Raw genomic sequence first — 20,956 nt, forward strand, 5'->3', positions numbered from 1 at the left:
TGTAAACAATGCATACTACAAAGTCACACACTAACAATTCAAAACTTAACAAAATAAAGTTGTTGCTGTTTAGTTGCTCAGTTGTGTCTGACTCTTTGCAACCCTATGGACTGTAGCCGGCCAGGCTCCTCTGTCCATGGGATTTCCCAGGCAAGGATACTGGAGTGGGTTCCTATTTCTTTCTCTGGGGGATCTTCCAGACCCAGGGATCAAACCTGCGTCTCATGCTTGGCAGGTGGATTCTTTTACCATTGAGCCACCAGGGAAGCCCAGAATAAAGTTAGAGCCTGTATAATCAGACAGAGCAGAGGTGATAGCATTGCTGACAATGATGCTTGTGCATGTGCTCAGTTGTGTCTGACTCTTTGTGATCCCATGGACTAGGGCTATTCAAATGACAGGTACATTTCTGATAAATAAATGAATTAAACAATCATTCCATAATTTAACTTTAGAAATAATATGAAAGTAATTTGATGAAAGCTTAGCTCAGAAGAATTGATGCTTTTGAACTGTGGTGTTGGAGAAGACTCTCCAGAGTCCCTTGGACTGCAAGGAGATCAGCCCTGGGCGTTCATTGGAAGGACTGATGTTGAAGCTGAAACTCCAATACTTTGGCCACCTATGCAAAGAACTGACTCATTTGAAAAGACCCTGATGCTGGGAAAGATTGAGGGCGGAGGAGAAGTGGACGACAGAGGATGAGATGGTTGGATGGCATCACTGACTCAATGGACACGGGTTTGGGTAAACTCTGGGAGTTGCTGTTGGACAGGGAGGCCTGGCATGCTGTGGTTCATGGGGTTGCAAAGAGTCGGACATGACTGAGCGACTGAAGTGAACTGAACTGAACTGATTTGATGAAAGAGGAGATAAGGAAGTGTTGAAGATACTGATTCTGAAAATAAGAATATTTGCAAAGATTAGTGAGAACTCTCCAGTAAATTTTTTCCACTATGGATCACTGGGCTGTACTGAGACAAAGGGAGAATTCTGAGCAAAATGGCACCATATAGCACTTGGTCCTCAGACAGAATGACGAGTTTAGTTCTGTTTGGATTCATGGTGCAAATCTGCTGTATCAGTAACAAACAAGCAACTATATGATAGAAATTTTAATATTAGGGGCTGGGGAAAATTGTGTTATTCAACCAACTTCCATGTTAAACAGGTATCATTTCCTTATTTACCAAGCTCTCATTTTCATGAGTTTGAATCCTTTATTTTCATTACTGAGTCATGTTTTGAGACAGGCAGTACAGACGGAATTTGATCTTTACTCTAGAGGAAGGGATGAATATGAAAATAGTTCCAAGCAGTGCTTCTCAAACTATAATATTCATACAAATTACCTGGAGATCTTGTTAAAAAGCTAATTCAGATTCAAATTCAGTTTGTCTGGGAGGGGCTTAAGATTATACACAAGATAATGCATATGCTATTAGTCCACAGAGCAGACCTCCACTAGCAAGAGTCTAGAGGAGCTCTTATCAGTAGAAATGTGAGCCATCTATGTAATTTTAGACTTTTCAGTAGCCACATTAAAATAAAAATAAATAGGTAAAATTTATTTTTTACCTATTTTTGGTAAAAATATTTTACCTATTTACAATATATTTTATTTAACCTAATATACCCAAAACAGTATTATTTCACCATGGAATCAATATAAAAATTTTAATGAGCTATTTTACATTCTGTTTTCATATAGCTGTTTAAATGTTGTATTTTCATCAGAAATACCTGATGTTTATTTACATTTGAAAAAGTAGAGTAACATCTCCAGTTGTTCCAAATATTCTTAAAATATTTCCAACTGACTTAGAGTATCAGAGTTTAAAATTAAATTTAAATTAATTAAAATTCAAAGAAAGTAAACATTTGGTACCTAAATTGTCACATTTCAATGCTAAGCTGCCACACATAGCTAGTACTTCACATGTGGGTCAGCACAGATACATAGACTATTTTAACTAGATTTAAATATTTTAAACAGAATATTAAATGGAAGTTTACAGCAAGCTTCAGAAAACAACATACAATTTCTCCTTCAGTAAATATTGTTTGGAGTTTTAATACCTGCCAACTATTTTGCTGAGTGTTTTAGCTCGATAAAGTAAAGGGAGAAAACAATTTTAAGGGCATAAAATGTCTTATAAAGTGTAAGAGCAGGAATGCAGCTGGGTGTCAGTGGCTGAAACTTGGAAATGCAAAACCAAGGGGAAATATATTTGCATTTACTCTGTATCCATTTGGAAAGAACACATTTCTTCTCATTCCCTGCAGGAGGACAGCTGTCTCTCCTCTTCATCCACATCCTGTGTGAGGGACGTTTACCCCCACACTCCTCAGCTTATATACTGTGCTGGTTATTTCCTTGTTTTTCTTCAGTGCCAAGCCCACCCTTCTTTCTCTTTCTTGTGACACTGGAGCTGCAGCCTGCACAGTACCATCATCAGATTCACTTGCTGGTGGCCCTAGAATCTGGAGTGAGAGTTTTTGTCTAGAATTCTAGACAAAATTCTAGTTTTTGTCTATAATCTGGAGTGAGAGTGAAAGGCAGACATCTTGGAGAAGGGTTTCCTTTTTTCTTTTTTTTTTGATTACCATATCCTGTTACTTTCAGTTTGATAACAGAAGATAACATGGGCTCTTTCTATCCCTGGAATGTTTCAGCGTCCTCATCACCAGCTATGCTCTGAGTAGATTCTAGTACCAGCCAGATTATCCCTTTCTCTCTGGAAAGGCAGAGATATCCTGCTCTCTTCGAAAGTCGGAGGTTCTTTGAGCTCTTAGATTCTGGTCACATCATCTCTTCATTTTGGTCTGTGAGTGATAGCTTCAGGGTTAACTCAGTCCTACTGGTGGTGGTTCCTTTCTGGTTAGTGATATAATTGCTAACTCAGCTCCACCTGTGATATGTTCTACCTGGTGGATGATATCTATGCTACTTCAAGGTTTTCCTTTTTGCTCTTTCATTTTTCTCATATCTGGATAATCAACCTGTCCTATTAAATCCCCTCTTTTTAAAAAAACTACGTGGTTTCTATTTTCCTGATTCACACTGACTGATATACTTGGAACAGAGAGAAAGTCACTGCAATCCCTCAATTTAAATTCCAATAGGAGAGACTCCTACTCATCTATATTATGCCTGGGGGGAGAGGAGTGGAGTCCATTCTTGATCTAATCAACTACAGAAAAGAGAATGCTGCTACTGCTGCTGCTAAGTCGCTTCAGTCGTGTCCGACTCTGTGCAACCCCAGAGACGGCCGCCCACCAGGCTCCCCCGTCCCTGGGATTCTCCAGGCAAGAGTACTGGAGTGGGTTGCCATTTCCTTCTCCAACAGAAAAGAGAATAGTTTCATGTATTAGAAAAAAAAAAAAGGCTCCAGGAAACTGGAATCCTCCTGCTTGATGTTGTATTTGTTTGTTCCCAGAGAAAAGAAATAATGAGATGTCCAGATATTTCAAAATATTTCTACCTAAAAGATAATCATAAAGTTAAAGCTCTATATACATGGCTGTACTAATCTGATAGCTTTGATTCACTTGACCACCCTTCCAGTTAATTAAACAAATTTAGCAACTCTTACCTGCTGAAGTACTTATCTCTAGAAATTATTCCACTTTTCTCCTGCGTCATTATCAAAAATATCTCTACTGGATATTTTCTGATAGTATAAGATAAAATCATATTATTTTTATGTGAATACAATATTATTTCATTCACCTCCATTTTCAGCTAATATTCCTTTTCTTTTTGTCTTTACATAAATGCTCCTCCGAACAGTTTCCAGTATGAGTGATTTCTACCCCCTTTCTTTACATTTGCCATGGAAATCATTACTTTTAGGAATTCATTCCTATATTTTTGCAGAAACTGCTCACATCATAGTCTAAAAATGATGTCTCTGTTGTTAAAACCACAGCCCAATCTCAGCTGATCTAAAAGCAACAAGTACACTTGATCACATGTTCCTTAATGTGCAGGCCATCACATTCTTCTGTGTTTTTTTGTTTTTGTTTTTGTTTCTTTCCCTTTGTGTATCCTCTTTGTCTCCCTGACAGCTAAACTTTAGTCCTCGGACTGCTTCTCTCCCTACACTCACTTGTAACCTCATCATTTCTCTTGGCTTTATTTAGGTTGACAAGTCCCAAATCTATACCTTGGTTCTGAACTTGTCCCTGCATCCAGACTCATATGTCTAAACCAAATTTGACATCTCTACTTGAATGTCTAAAAGGAATCTCAAGCTTTAAAAGTAATCCCCCAAAAATCTTGTAAAAAATGTTTAAAAAATGTTTAAAAAATGTTCATCCAATGCAATCCCAAATCGGCCTCCTCACCTCATCACCTCCCCTGTTTTAAAATATGCCAACTTCCATTTCAATTGCTTACCCTAAAACTTGTCATTCAACCTTTCCTTCTCTTTGTCTTTCACACTTCACATGTAAGCTAAAGGAGTTCTGTTGGTGCTACCATCAAAATATACATGGAAGCTGATCACTTCTTTTAACTACTTGTAGTTCTACTGCCCTCATGCAAGCTAATGTAATATTTCTAAAATACCTTATTTTGATAGCTTTGTAATTGGTGTCTTGGCCTTATCCTTTGACTTTCAATGTCCACATTCAACACATACTTGATATTCCTTACCCTGTGGTTTACAAATATTAAATAATTTAATGCTTATTATACTTCCCTTGTAGCTCAGTTGGTAAAGAATCTGCCTGCAGTTCAGGAGACCCGGGTTCGATCCCTGGGTTGGGGAGATCCCCTGGAGAAGGAAATGGCAACCCACTCCAGTATCCTTGCCTGGAAAATCTCATGGACAGAGGAGCCTGGTGGACTGCAGCCCATGGGGTCGCAAAGAGTTGGGCTGACTGAGCAACTAACACTTACTTACTTACTTTACTTCTATGAAGTAGATACAACTATCATCATTAGTTTACCCATGAGAAAGATGAGCCACAGTAAGATAGAGTAAATTGACCAAAACCACATAGTTGATTAGTGTCAGAGATAGGTCCCAAGGCTATCAGGTACCAGAATCTATTCTCCTAATCTCTGTTCTCTACTACAGCTCTTATTCCAACAAAAATCAAAGCATGTCACTCATCTACTCAAACATTCAAATGAGTTTCCATCTTTCCTCAGATTATAAGTCAAAGCTTTGAACATTTCTTAAAAAGCATGTATACATTGGCCTCTAGTCATCTCTGATATCACTTCTTATCACTCCGTTCCTCATTCTCAACTCTACTTACTACCTCCTTGAAGATCTTGGGACACAAAAGACACCCACCTTTCAGGGCCTTTGAATTTGTTATTTTCTCTGCCTGGATTCTTTCCCAAATATCCACCTAGCCTGTCTACTCACTTCTATCAGATCTTGATTTTAGTATCCCCTTCTTAGTGGGTCCTTATTTATCAGTGTACATAAAATCTCCTATCGTCAACTCTGTACTACTTTACTTGTTTATTTTTATTTTGGGAAAATTTCAACACATCATATGTTTTATTTATTTTTCTTATTTTTTGTCTTTCCCCACTCCACACTCATTCAAATGCATGTCTCACGAAGGAGAGAGTTTGCTCAGTTTTGTTAATTGCTATATTCCCAGTGCCTGGTGAAAATTTGCTCAATTTTCTGAATAAATAATTGAACGCTTAAAAAAGAAAATGGCATTTATTTAACTGACAACTGTCATTTGAACATATCAAATCTAGGTTTGCTTTTGGGTCTGACTTCCATGATGTTTTATGCTTTGAATTCTGATTAATTTATTGAAGAGAGGGCATTGTAAGCACAAAAATTTTGAGTATTTGGACACAAAACGCTGTTCAAAACAGTGGGGACATAGGGGGAAGTAAATGGAAGTGGAAGGATTATTTAGACAGAGGCTAATATGCATATAGCTGAGTCTGAATTCCACATGAGATTGATTTAAATTGTCAAAGCAGCACATGGACAGAGTTATTATTACTTTGTATTTTGTTATTGTCCTTAAATGACAAGATACTGATAGGGCAACTGTGTGTCTCCAGCAAATATTTTAAAGCAAAGCATGACTTTGATAATCCAAATATAGACATGTCTCTGTAACTACATCTCTGAGTAATAGTATACGATTACTCTACCATGTAAGTTGTTATTGTTGTTCAGTTGCTAAGTCATATCTACCTCTTTGCAACCCTATGGACTGTAGCACACCAGGCTCCTCTGTCCTCCACTATCTCCTGGAGTTTGCTCAAACTCATGTCCATTGAGTCAGTGATGCTGTCTAACCATCTTACCCCCTGCCCCACACGTAAGTAGTGGGTGATAAATTAACATTTTAAAATCCAGCAATGAGCAGAAAGGGGGAAGAAAAGCAAGGAAAAGAGGTAAGAAAACAGGGTGAGACAGTGAGAGGAAGAGAAGAAAGAGGACTCTATTTCTCTATTTGTGGAGTCATGGAAAGAGACATACTGGGGACTCATGGGGGTTTATATGAATACAAACAAGTAAACATGTCTCTTTATTTTAACAATTAAATCAGGGATTTTCCAGATGAAAAAACTGCAGTGGAAATTGATTATGTCCAGAATCCCCTATTTGTTTCCCAGGTCTAGAAGGTAATTTTGAGTCCTTTTATACAGGAAGTAAGAAGGATAAAAAATAAACCGAGTTATTCAGTGAAAAGGAGAGCCCCTGAAATGAGCTCCCAGATTTGTGCTGGGTTCCCTGAAGTCAGTTCTTTCATGGTTCTGTGTTCCCTTACATGAAGGAAGAGGAATTTTATCTCATATTACTTACCATAATATATGTTTTTTATTTTGTTGAAGCTAAAGAATTAAATATACACACATTTAGAAAAAGAAAATTAAAACCATAATACACAAGAGTAATTCTGACAGGAGGCTACCATTATATTCCATTAACATATGGCAGTAGGTAATTAGTTAATAAGTGCCCTTTCTAAATGTTGGCTAGTGTCCACATGAAAATACATCAGACATCATAATATTTTTTTAAAAGTCACTTTGCTCCTCTGTCATTTCCTATTTAATAAGCTGATATAATTAAACTAGCTGGGATAAGTAAATTTGGTCGATGTTTTTGGAAGTTTACAGCAACAATTTAAAGGCCGGAATGACAGCACGTTTATGGTTTCCTTTACAGATAACAGATGTGCAATCACGCCAGAGCTGTATATTTTTACTTTAAATAGTAGTAAATTTAATTCTTTCTCTTCCTTAAAACACCAAACAAAATAAAGTGCTGTACCAAATTCGCTGGCAGTTTCAAGAGTAATGTGCTGTATCTCCCATCAATGCATCTTTGCTGTCATTGTAGAGGAACTCAGAATAAAACAGAGGTGTGTAAATAGCTAGACAGATGTATATTTGACACTTCTGAAAGCAAACAGGATTTGTTTGGCACACAGTTCCCATTTTCTCTAGGGATTTGAGAACAGTGGAAGAATTTAATTCTGCAGGCCAGTATAAACGTTTCTAAAATATGTTTTATACAGTGTATATAAGACAATCATTGATTCACTGAAATAAGAAAATGGGATTCACAACCGAATTACCTATGAGGCAGTTGTCCATTTTCAGGCAGACTCTTACGACATCAAAGAATGTAAAAATACAACATTCTTCTATAAACTAACCGAGGACATTCTTCATTCTGTTGGGATGACATTTTTGACAGTTGTTGGAGCTACAAGATCTATGAAAGTATTGTCCACAAGTTCAAGAGCATAAAAAAAAATTGTACAGCAAAGAAGCTGAAAGAGAAAAATGCAATTCTTAAACTTCAAGTAAAATAAAAATGCCACTTTTTTTTTTTTTGAAACTTGGCTTTTTAACTAAAATTTTAGTGTAAACTATCTGAATAAATATAGTAAAAACTTATGGCATGTCAGAAAATTCATCATTTAAAAGTCATACTTGAAAATTTACTTGTTAAAGAAAATAAACAATATATTAGTAGAAAGTTTTGTAATTCCTGATTACTTACACAGCATAATTATCTAATATTGCTAATAGACTCTATTTTGCAACAAGCTATTTTTCTATACACCTTAAGCAAACCACTTCTAACATTTCAAGAGTTGACAGATAAAGAACAAGGATCAGATGAGACTATTTCCAAACTTTAACATTCAGCTTTTAAAATTATATGATAAGTAAGTCCTTAAAGGGGAGTCTCAGGGAATTCCCTGGTGGCTCAGTGGGAAAGAAACTGCCTGCCAATGAAAGAGATGCAGGTTCGATCCCTGGGTTGGGAAGATACCCTGGAGAAGGGAATGGCTACCTACTCCAGTATTCTTGCCTGGAGAATCCCATGGACAGAGAAGCCTCGTGGGCTACCTCCATGGGGTCACAAAAGAGCCAGACACAATTGAGCAACTAAGTAACAACAAAAGGGTAGTCTCACATATATCTCATAGAATTGGAAAATGCTTTAACTCAGATTCAATAATTCAAACAGTTGGTTTATCACACTGTAGGTTTTGCTTTAATACTTAGTAGTGCCTGTGTGGCTATATAGGATTTTCTACCCAAACCATATCCCAAAATGATGAGAGAAAGGAAGGGTCTTTGGGGTGAGGGAGAGAGATTTTTAGTAAAAATATCACTTGGACTTACTCTGAATGGTGGTCACAACTGGAAAGATGATTTTTCCTTATAGATAAAGAGTCTGTAAAACTTTAAACGTATTTCTATAATGCACAGCAAGCACCTGCATCATCCTTCAAGATGATTTTATTTTTGGTCGTTGATTGTGAGCATAATGAGGGTTTCATTATACTTCAGCATAGTAATTACCCTCTCATATGTGATGCTGAGAAGCAATATCCACTCTCAAATTTTTGCAATTGGTAATTAAACACTTTTTTTTTTTGGTATAATTTGTCAGAGGACTAAGTGTTTCAGTAAATGAATGCCTATGGATTTTAGGATACCATGGTAAGATGAGTATTTTAAAGAATAGTTTTGACTCATAGGCTCGTGAACAAACATGAAAAATTAAAAAAATAATTTTAAGAAGGCAAACTTGAAAAGCTTTAGTAGAAGACAAAAATATTGTTATAATTTTATTTATCTACTCTACTACATGTATCATTTTGCTGTAAGCAAAATGAAGAAGATGTTTTAGGAATTGGATATTTTGTAATGTTTTACATAATGCATAAAATATCCATATTATTTGAAAACAAACAAAAAAACACTTAGCACTTCTGTTGTATCTCAATCATGCATGATTCCCAAATATGTGTATCATTTGGTTGATGGAATTGTGTATTGTTTGTGTATTCTATAGAGCCAATGCATTTCTAATAATGACAAGGGGCCAAGAGAATGTCACTTTTAAAAAAGGCAAAGCATTAACTTCACACACAAACCTTCCAAATATCTGTGTCCATTTGTTTAGTCTATCTCTTATCCAGAAGTATGAGAATGCCTAGAGAAAATCTATTTTGGTACACTGAAAGAGTAAAGATATATAAACCTTAATAGTTATACACTTAATGTTGAGAATAATGTAGCTTCAACAAGGAGAGACACTTGATTTACAAAATTGTGAGATTTACTTCACTTAGTACAAAAGATTTATTGGCAATTTTGTTAATGAACTGGAAAAATAATTATCTAAATGCACCCAATTTTTATGAAAGAGTATCACCTTTAAATGCACAATTTTGAAAATGTTCCAGAATTAAAATATTCTTTAAAGACCTACTGTGAAATAAGACTTTGTTTAGACAGCAATTATTTTTCATTTTTAATAGTTTTGACCCCACCTCAGAGTGTTACAAGGATTCCTACATTTTTAAAAGAAGTCCTACTTTAACCATTATGGATTTCACTTCAAGATTAGAATGACAAAATTGAGAATCTAGCAATTTGCTAATTTGAGTATAATTTTTATTTGGAATATTTTGTTAATTTTGTCCATTAAGTAAAAATTATTAATAGCATGATTACAAATTGATTACATGATAACTGGAAAATATACAAATATGTGGAGATTAAATAACATGCTCCTAAACAATGGGTCAAAGGAATAAAAAAATATTTTGACTCAAATGAAAACAGAAATATACCAAAATTTATGGGATGCAGCAAAGGCATTTCTAAATTTATGTTGATAAATAACTAGAATAAGAAAAAAGAAAGATCTCAAATAAACAACCTAACTTTGCACCTCAAGAAACTAAAAAAAGAACAACCTATGTCTAAAATTAGTCAAAAGGAAAAATGAATAGAAATAAATGAAACAGAGACTGAAAGACAATTGAAAAGATCAGTGAAACCAGGAGCTCTTCTGAAAAGATAAAACACACACACACAGATAAATGTTTACCTAGACTCATCAAGAATAAAAGAGAGTACTCAAATAAAGTTAAAATGAAGGAAAAATTACAACTGATGCCACAGAAATACAAAGACTCATAAGAGACAACTAAGAACAACAATATGCCAAAAATTACATTGGGCAATCAAGAAGAAATGGCTAAATTCTGAAAAATACATAACCTACCAAGACTGATTGATAAGAAACAGAAACTGAACAGATCAGTTACTATCAAGGAGATTATATCTGAAATAAAAAATCTCCCAAGAAACAAAAGTCCAGGACCAGATGGTTTTACTGACAAGGTCTATTAAATATTTAAAGAAAAAATAGTAATGATCATTCTTTCACTATGTATGCATATCAGATCATCATGCTGTACACTTTAAACTTGAAGCTATTTTTGTGTTCCCTAAATATATGTACTCTCAGTGCATGTATAATAGTAAAACTATTACCTAACAAGAATCAGCATAGATTACTTTCTTTAAAATTACAGTCAGGTAATCCATTCATATAGCTTAGGGATCTTGTGTATAGGATTTTGAGTGCTAAGAAATATCTTTGATATTTTTATTAAAATATGGTATAAACTATAGACAAATATAAGCCATTCCCCCAAGCCATTCTTATTTAAAATTACATTTTATACTTAAACCTCACTCATAAACCTATGTGAGTTAATATGTACAAATAATGAAAAATCCGGAGAAGGCAATGGCACCCCACTCCAGTACTCTTGCCTGGAGAATCCCAGGGACAGGGGAGCCTGGTGGGCTTCCATTTATGGGGTCTCACAGAGTCAGACACGACTGAAGCGACTTAGCAGCAGCAGCAGTGAAAAATCAGTAAATTGCTTCATTTCCTGAATGCTTTTATTCATAGAAAGTGTTGTCTATATGAAAGTTATTTTGTTTATACCACAAGGTAATATTGGGCCTCATTCATGCATGAGATTTGTGAACAAATTCTGTTACCTTGTAGCACATTGTTTTGATAAATAAAAGTGAAATTTCAAAGGCCATAACTAGTCCAAGCTGACTCTGTGCAACATTCAAAACTTAAACAATTGCTTATATGATTACATATTTGTATATCTATGTATTACCATATAACCTATATCTATATGAAATATTTATAAGAATGTAAAGTTCCTCAACATCAAGATGCAGTTGAAAAATTTAATACATTCTCTAAACAATGCATGTATGGATGTGAGAGTTGGACTATAAGGAAACCTGAGCACCGAAGAATTGATGCTTTTGAACTGTGGTGTTGGAGAAGACTCTCCAGAGTCCCTTGGACTGCAAGGAGATCCAGCCAGTCCGTCCTAAAGGAAATCAGTCCTGAATATTCATTGGAAGGACTGATGTTGAAGCTGAAACTCCAATACTTTGGCCACCTGATGCGAAGAGCCGACTCATTGGAAAAGACCCTGATTCTGGGAAAGATTGAGGGCAGGAGGAGAAGGGGATGTCAGAGGATGAGATGGTTGGATGGCATCACTGACTCAATGGGCATGGGTTTGTGTGGACTCCAGGAGTTGGTGATGGACAGGGAGGCCTGGAGTGCTGCGGTTGATGGGTTTGCAAAGATTCAGACACAACTGAGTGACTGAACTGAACTGAAACAATGATATGCAAACCATGTGCTTAGTCGCTCAATCATGTCCAACTCTTTGCAACCCCATGGATTGTAGCCTGCCAGGCTCCTCTGTTCATGGAGATTCTCCAAGCAAGAATACTGGGGTGGAGTGCCATGCCCTCCAGGGGATCTTCCCAACCCAGGGATTGAACCCAGGTCTTTCTCAATGCAGGCAGATTCTTTATCAACTGAGCCACCAGGGAAGCCATACATTCAGATTATTGTTACAAGTTTTAAAACAAGATTTTCTGTTTTCCATAACATCTGATCCTCTCTCACAAGGTTTACTATTGTTTGAATATGTATAGAAATTATAAAATTTCATTCCTTAATTAATTGTTAAAGAGTATATGAAATTTAGCTTGTCACCGCTTGTTTCTCTGCATAAGAGAAAAAACCCCATTTGCCACCATAGAGAATGAGCTATGTGCACTCAGAGGAAGCAGTGCTACCTTCTGAGTTGAATAACCATGGATAGCCTACTTTTTTATTTCCAGCTATGGCATTTGAACTGAACCTTAGTGGATGTATTGCATAAGTGTGGGGAGATGGCTTTTGAAGAACAGTAATTTGGAAGTACCAAGCAAAAACACAGGCAAAGAAAGATGCTAACTTTGGGCCAGCAAATAGTACTGAAGATGAGTGTAAAAGACATGGTGAGAAACTCTGGAAAGTGAGGGCAGAAGGACTGTCCAGGTCGAAGAGAGCCTTTACTGCTAATTTAAGGCATTCTAGAAAATGGTCAAGACGTGAGCTTTTGAACATACAATTATTGTTAATGTTACAACATCTATACATTAGCACTGTGGATAATGGTTCAAAGGAGCGGCAAGACTAGGCCAGAAACCAGTTAGGAGAGCCGTTGTTACCAGACAGCTGCACAAGGCAAGTAGGTGCAGTGAGACCAGGGAGGAACAGTTTGGGAGATGGATTACTTTTGAAGAAAACTCTAGATTGGGGGAAAAAAAAAATATATGAGAACAAATTTTCTGAGATTTTCAGCTTATTTTGGGTGAAATCCCATTAGTAGACAGAGGGACTCCTAAGAGATCGTAAGATGAGGTTAAGTTCTGTCTATATTCATTTTGTCCTATCTTTTTGCCTTTTCATACTGTTCATGGGGTTCTCAAGGCAAGAATACTGAAGTGGTTTGCCATGCCCTCCTCCAGTGGACCACATTCTGTCAGACCTCCCTCTCCACCATGACCTGTCCGTCTTGGGTGGCCCCCACGTCATGGCTTAGTTTCACTGAGTTAGACAAAGCTGTGGTCCATGTAATCAGATTGGCTGGTTGTCTGTGATTGTGGTTTCAGTCTGTATGCCCTATGATGCCCTCTCTCAGTGCCTAGCATCTTACTTGGTTTTCTCTTACCTTGAATGTGGGGTATCTCTTCACAGCTGCTCCAGCAAAGCGCAGCCACTGCTCCTTACCTTGGATGTTGGGGAGCCCCTCCCAGCCTCCACCCCAGACCTCAGGGGTGGGGGTAGCTCCTTCCCGGCTCCAGCCCTGTCCTCAGGCATGGGTTAGCTCCTCTCAGCGGCACTTGGAAAAATCAGCAGTGGCCACAGGACTGGAAAAGATCAGCTTTCATCCCAATCCCAAAGAAAGGCAATGCCAAGGAATACTCAAACTACCGCACAGTTGCTCTCATCTCACATGCTAGTAAAGTAATGCTCAAAATTCTCCAAGCCAGGCTTCAGCAATACGTGAATTGTGAACTTCCAGATGGTCAAACTGGTTTTAGAAAAGGCAGAGAAACCAGACATCAAATAGCCAACATCTGCTGGATCATCGAAAAAGCAAGAGAGTTCCAGAAAAACATCTTTTTCTGCTTTATTGACTATGCCAAAGCCTTTGACTGTGTGGAAAACAATAAACTGTGGAAAATTCTGAAAGAGATGGACATACCAGACCACCTGACCTGCCTCTTGAGAAACCTGTATGCAGGTCAGGAAGCAACAGTTAGAACTGGACATGGAACAACAGACTGGTTCCAAATAGGAAAAGGAGTATGTCAAGGCTGTATATTGTCACCCAGCTTATTTAACTTATATGCAGAGTACATCATGAGAAAAGCTGGGCTGGAAGAAACACAAGCTGGAATCAAGTTGCTTGGAGAAATATCAAATAACCTCAGATTTGCAGATGACACCACCCTTATGGCAGAAAGTGAAGAAGAACTGAAGAGCCTCATGATGAAAGTGAAAGAGAAGAGTGAAAAAGTTGGCTTAAAGCTCAACATTCATAAAACTAAGATCATGGCATCTGGTCCCATCACTTCATGGCAAATAGATGGGGAAATAGTGGAAACAGTGTCAGACTTTATTTTTGGGGGCTCCAAAATCAGTGCAGATGGTGATTGCAGCCATGACATTAAAAGGCACTTACTCCTTGGAAGGAAAGTTATGACCAACCTAGATAGCATATTAAAAAGCAGAGACATTACTTTGCCAACAAAGGTCCGTCTAGTCAAGGCTATGGTTTTTCCAGTAGTCATGTATGGATGTGAGAGTTGGACTGTGAAGAAAGCTGAGCGCTGAAGAATTGATGCTTTTGAACTGCCGTATTGGAGAAGACTCTTGAGAGTCCCTTGGACTGCAAGGAGATCCAACCAGTCCATCCTAAAGGAGATCAGTCCTGGGTGTTCATTGGAAGGACTGATATTGAAGCTGAAACTCCAATTCTTTGGCCACCTCATGCGAAGAGTTGACTCATTGGAAAAGACCCTGATGCTGGGAAGGACTAGGGGCAGGAGGAGAAGGGGACGAGAGAAAATGAGATGGCTGGATGGCATCACCGACTCAATGGACATGAGTTTGGGTAAACTCCAGGAGTTGGTTATGGACAGGGAGGCCTGGCGTGCTGCGATTCATGGGGTCAGAAAAAGTTGGACACGACTGAGCGACTGAACTGAATTGATATTCATTTTGAGAAACCAGAGGCAGAACATTTCAGCATGGACGGGCCTGTGGCTGCTAAAAGTATGTGGTTCGTCTCTCTTGTGAGAGAGGGAAAATTTAAGATGAAAAATCAGGATTTATTTTAGGGAGCAAAGCTAGGACCTGGGTTATGTAGAGAAGATTTAGAGTGGCAGGGAAGTACCCAACATACAGAAGTTAAAGAAGTGATTACGTTTAAGGAACCAGAAGAGAAAGGGGTTCCAGTGAAAGAGTGTTCAGGGTGGGGAACAAAGGAAGAGGATTTCAGAACAGTAAAAGTGCCATGTTTGTGACAAAAAGGGAGAGAAGAGGCTGAGGAAAGAGGGCAAGAGTGATTTAAAGAGGACAAGCTGAAAGAGGCACATAAAGCTCCTGCGTGTACTGATCTGAAAGAGAGCAGCTGGGGAGAGCCGCTCGGTCTACGCGGAAGGATGGAGACAAGCCTAGACAGGATGAAGTGCGTGCAACTGAGAAAGATGCTGACAACACTGAGGGTTTCTGCTCTGCTTACAATTCTGCGCCCTTGCAAATGTTTTCTATGTGAGAAAAGCCTCCATTTATTGAGTTATGCTTTGTTATCATTATTAATATTAATTCACTAATTTACAGAGATGGGTAGTTTACAAAGCAGAAGAAGCAAAATAAAATTTTGACAGAATTGCTTCTGTCCTTTCTCCCTGACCCAATTCTGAAATTGTTCTGAAACCATTTTACTAAAGCAAATCATCCTTAATCAGCTTCATGATACCCTATTACATGATTAACTACAGGTGGCTTTCTTTTTGATTAGAATGAGTTTAAGGAAGATTCTCACTATCAGATACTTTGAACTGTAAATTCTGGGTTGTGATTTCTGGTTGCAGATTTTTATAGACAACTCAGAAACAAGCACATCCACAGGAATGAGGTCTTTTTTGCTTCTTCAGATAGGAAGAAATGCCTTAACTTTCAAATAAAATTTATTGGAGGTTGAGAAACATGGCATCAGTGAAGTACCAATGGCTAGACTACTGCATTGAGCTTTTGTAAACTGAAGAATAACATCACCTGTCCTTGGGTTCTTTGTGAGAAACTGCATCAAGGAGCAACACACTTAACAATCCTTGTTAGAACTGTGGTTATATCTAACTTCCAGTTTTCAGAGGTTTTTATATTTCACTACGTTGTTTTCACTCAAGTCTCTGTGGTTGAACCACATAACTTCTCATAATCTGACTCTTATTTCTCACACCTTTCCTATCTTGCAGTTCACACTCTATCCAATCACATGTCACATTTATTTAGAAAGCTCCCTCTGGCCCAGTATGACATACTTCTATCAATCCTTCAAAACTCTGTCCCAATAAAACTGTTACCGTTGTTTGTCTCTTGAACTTTCCTCAGAGATAATCAATTATTTCTGTATATTGACTTTCTCTCTTGTGCAAATGCTTATCATTTAGTGGTATATTTGTATGTCTATCTTCTCAAGTAGACTGTGAGCCTCTTGAGATAAAAGCCTGTAATCTGTCATTTGTTTTCTTCAACCGTAACCTGGAACTTGAAACAGAATAGGAGTTCAAGTATTTTGTTTTTCATTGGCTGTAATTGAATCAAATATTTGGCTCTAAAATAATATGAAAGGAAGTGTAATATATTATTATCTTTTCTGTATATGAAAATTTTCAATTTCCTCCTAATTCCTAATGTTCCATTAAAAATATTGGTTCTATATCCTGGGGCAGGAAGATGTGCTTATTTATTGTCAGGATATCAGAACAGCATTTAGCTTTTGAAATCGTTTGAATGCCTTTCCCATATTAAAAAATATCATGGAAAGAAGATAATCTGCCTCAGTGGATCAACTCTTTATGAATCTAATGATCCTGAAATCAGGAAGTTCCTTTTTTATGCTTGAATAAATGTCTTCTCATTTTAATGAGTAGAGATGATAAAAAGCATTTTTAAAGCAATCAATAACATATATTGACTGCTTACTTTACACAAAAAATTATTGAAACTGAATTGAGAAACTTTCTTGGCTAGACATTTACTTAAAAGAAGAATTAACAAAAAAGCGAAGATAATAATTTGGAAACATGTTTTTGAAGAGAAAGAATAAAAATAAATATCTTCAAGACAAGGTAGTTATTCTTGAAAATATGTTGTGTTAAATCATGTGGAAATGGAAGGAAGGAATGGAAGGGCTGATGGGAAAAAAATACCAAAAATGATCCTTTGGATCACAGAAAAAGCAAGAGAATTCCAGGAAAAAAATCTACTTCTGCTTCATTGACTATGCTAATGCCTTTGACTGTGTGGATCACAAAAAACTATGGAGAATGCTTCAAGAGATGGGAATACCAGACCTCCTTACCTGTCCCCTGAGAAACCTGTACGCAGGTCAAGAAGCAAAGGTTAGAACTAGACATGGAACAACAGACTGGTTCCAAATCAGGACAGGAGTAGGTCAAGGCTGTATATTGTTACCCTGCTTGTTTATCTTCTGTACAGAGTACATTATGCAAAATGCCAGGCTGGATGAAGCACAAGCTGGAATCAAGTCTGCCTGGAGAAATATCAATAACCTTAGGTATGCAGATGATGCCACCCTAATGACAAAAAGTGAAGAGGAACCAAAGAGCCTCTTGATGAAAGTGAAAGAGGAGAGTGAAAAAGCTGGCTTAAAACTCAGCATTCAAAAACTAAGATCATGGTATACAATCCCATCACTTTATAGCAAATAGATGGGGTAACAATGGAAACAGTGAGAGACTTGATTTTCTTGGGCTCTCAAATCAATGTGAATGGTGACTTCCACCATGAAATTAAAAGACAAAGATAGCATATTAAAAAACAGAGACATTACTTTGCCAACAAAGGTCCAGATAGTCAAAGCTATGGTTTTTTCAGTGGTCACATACAGATGTGAGAGCTGGACAAAGAAAAAGGCTAAGTGCTGAAGAACTGATGCCTTTGAACTGTGGTGCTGGAGAGACTGTTGAGAGTGCTTTGAAATGCAAGGACATCAAACGAATCAATCCTAAAGGAAATCAACCCTGAATATTCATTGGAAGGCTGATGCTGAAGTTGAAGTCCAATCCTTTGTCCACCTGATGCAAAGAACTGACTCATTGGAAAAGACCCTGATTCTGGGAAAGATTGAAGCCAGGAGGAAAGGGGGACAACGACAACATGATTGGATGGCATCACCAACTCAATGGCATGAGTCTGACGAAACTCGGAGAGATAGTGAAGGACAGGGAAGCCTGTGGTGCTGCAGTCCGTGAGGTCTCAAAGAGTCAGACACAAGTGAACAACTGAACAACAAAAGACCCAAAAATGACTAGGTCCAAGAAAAAACTACTGAAAGAAACAGAGGAGAAGTAAGGTGAGCAGGAGAGATAATCACAGGAAGTTTGGTAAAGAACATGCATATAAATCTGTCCTAGAATGACTTGTAACAAGTTGGAGAAGAAAATGTGTGGTTTTATAGAGGACATATGACTAATGTCATGCAGCATTCTGTTTCTTCTTTTCTACTGATATAATCATTGATGGAAATTGCCATTGATTGCTTACTTAGCATGTGTAAAAGATATGTTATCACTTTATATATATATAATTATATTTAATATTCCCAAAACTCTGACATGATGTAACTCCCATATCATAGGTAGGCAGTTTGAATCCTAGGTAAATAATTTGTTGACGAATACAGAGCTAGTAAGTGGTAGCAGCAAGATTCATATTCAGACAGCCTGAAATGAAATGAAAAATCATAGACTTCAGAAGATTTTATATCATAATTTCGGAATAGTTATTTATTCTTTTATTTATTCAGGAAGCTTTCACTAAATACCTATTTGTAAAAGACATTAGGAAAAATAAAGAAACTGCTTTGTGAATAGCTCAGGAATATTAGTCACTTAAATAAGATATAACACCTACAAGTGCCAGTTGCTAAAGCAAACTGACTGTCAAATTCAGAGAATGTGGGAAAGGGAGACAACGAGGAAGCAATAGCATGAAGAAGTTCTGGGACTACCAAGAAATGTGTGTAAAAATCAACATGCAAATACGATATTTAGACAGAATGTTTATTAACATAAGCCTTGGTTATTATATGTTTTTAAATCTTGCTCCAAATATGTGTGTGTGTGTGTGTGTGTGTATATATATATATATATATATATGTAAAAGTGCTTAACAGCAGTTTTCAAGTTCTTTCAGATGCACTGACTTACTGAGTCCTCTCATTTTCCTGTAAAGTTTGTGGTATGTCCCCCATTTTACAGAAGGGGAAATTGAAGTTTTAAGAGTTTAGGTGACACAGCTAGTAAATATCAAAGTTAGAATTTGCTCTTGGTTCTTCCAGCACTAACTTTATTATTCTTTCAACTAAATCACTGCTTCTCCAACTTTTCCTCTGAAGTTCTCCTTAAAGCAGGGGACAATGTATGTGCATATCCCTGGGAAGTCTGGGCAGAGAGCCTGGAGCAGCCCTGAAAACACAAAGTTCCTTTGAAATCTTCTGTTTTATATAAAACATGAAAATGAATGATTCTGCTGTTTTTATATGCACATGCAAGTTGAAAACCTTTTAAAAGTGCCACATTGAAAACTTTTTCACCTTTAGTTAAATTTAATTCTCAAGGAAATAGCACTAAAATTTCTCCTCTGTCATGTAAAATACATTTTAACTGGCCATTGGTAACTCATATATGGGATAGAAAAATTGCAGAATTATACTATAATAGAACTTTTAAAATTTACTTCTTGGGTAAGTTATGCAGTTTGCTGCTGCTGCTGCTAAGTCGCTTCAGTCGTGTCTGACTCTGTGCGACCCCATAGAGGGCAGCCCACCAGGCTCCTCTGTCCCTGGGATTCTCCAGGCAAGAACACTAGAGTGGGTTGCCATTTCTTTCTCCAAAGCATGAAAGTGAAAAGTGAAAGTGAAGTTACTCAGTCATGTCTGACTCTTAGCAACCCCATGGACTGTAGCCTACCAGGTTCCTCTGTCCATTGGGATTTTCCAGGGAAGAATACTAGAGTGGGTTGCCATTTCCTTCTCCAGTTTACCTCAATAATAATTATTTTATATAGCAGTTGTTTAGAGTTTTGGTTCTTTTATCCCATGTATTTGAAAGATTTATGGCTGGTATTTGGGTTTGGTTTGGTTTGAGGGTTCACTGTGAGTTTATTTTCTTAAAAATATACAGGAGAGAAGTTTTTTGTTACTCCCGAATCTAAATCATGAATGGATCACGTTGATTACAGACTAGGACATTTCCAATGAGAGGCCTCTGTGATGTTACTGACTTTCCTATGATAAATGACTTATATTCAGCACAGTTTTGCTTTCTAGGGGAGGCTGGGATACATCAAGGCTTAAGTCAAATGATGTTTAAATACCAAAAGGGATGGGAAGCTAACAGGAACATGCAACAGACTCAAAGGCAGTAAAATAGCCACAAGTAGGAAGTCACAAATAATGGGAAAAAAGGGGGGGATGGTAAATAGGGTACATTACAAGAAAGGATTGCATGCAATAGGGAGCCATTTTAAAGGCTATCTCGTCATGATGTACAGGATGGTGACCCTCTAAATGTTATAGAACAGGCTGGAAGAGAGCAAAACCAACTCAGTCTGGAAGCAGGACTGGCAGGAAGATGCTCAAGAACTGATGAAACTGGCAATTCTGGGCTCAGCCAGGTGTTTGGGGTTTGCTTCTTTAGTGTGATGGAAATGACCAGTTTCGCTGAAACATTAGGAGACTGTTTTCTAGTCTAGCTTCATTGTTCTGCTTAGTTGCTCCATTGTGTCCAGCGTTTTGCGACCCCATGGACTTTAACCCACCAGGCTCCTCTGTCCAAGGGATTTACCCGGCAAGAATACTGGAGTGAATTGCCATTTCCTTCTCCAGGAGATCTTCCCAATTCAGGGATCGAACCAGTATCTTGTGCATTGGCAGGCAGATTCTTTACCACTGAGCCATTAGGGAAGCAGTCTAGCTTTAGAGCAGGGCAGAATTAACT

At 37.5% G+C, this 20,956-nt stretch overlaps 1 protein-coding gene across 6 annotated transcripts in view; it reads left to right on the forward strand.

The window, feature by feature from the left end:
• The window catches only part of LOC145518172 (uncharacterized), a 1,384,210-nt gene that overhangs the window by 175,872 nt on the left and 1,187,382 nt on the right, over window positions 1–20,956 (forward strand). The gene's annotated exons all lie outside the window — the stretch shown is intronic.

Source organism: Giraffa tippelskirchi, chromosome 8 (assembly GCF_054371585.1).
Source record: "Giraffa tippelskirchi isolate mGirTip1 chromosome 8, T2T-mGirTip1v1.2.pri, whole genome shotgun sequence".
Classification (NCBI taxonomy): domain Eukaryota; kingdom Metazoa; phylum Chordata; class Mammalia; order Artiodactyla; family Giraffidae; genus Giraffa; species Giraffa tippelskirchi.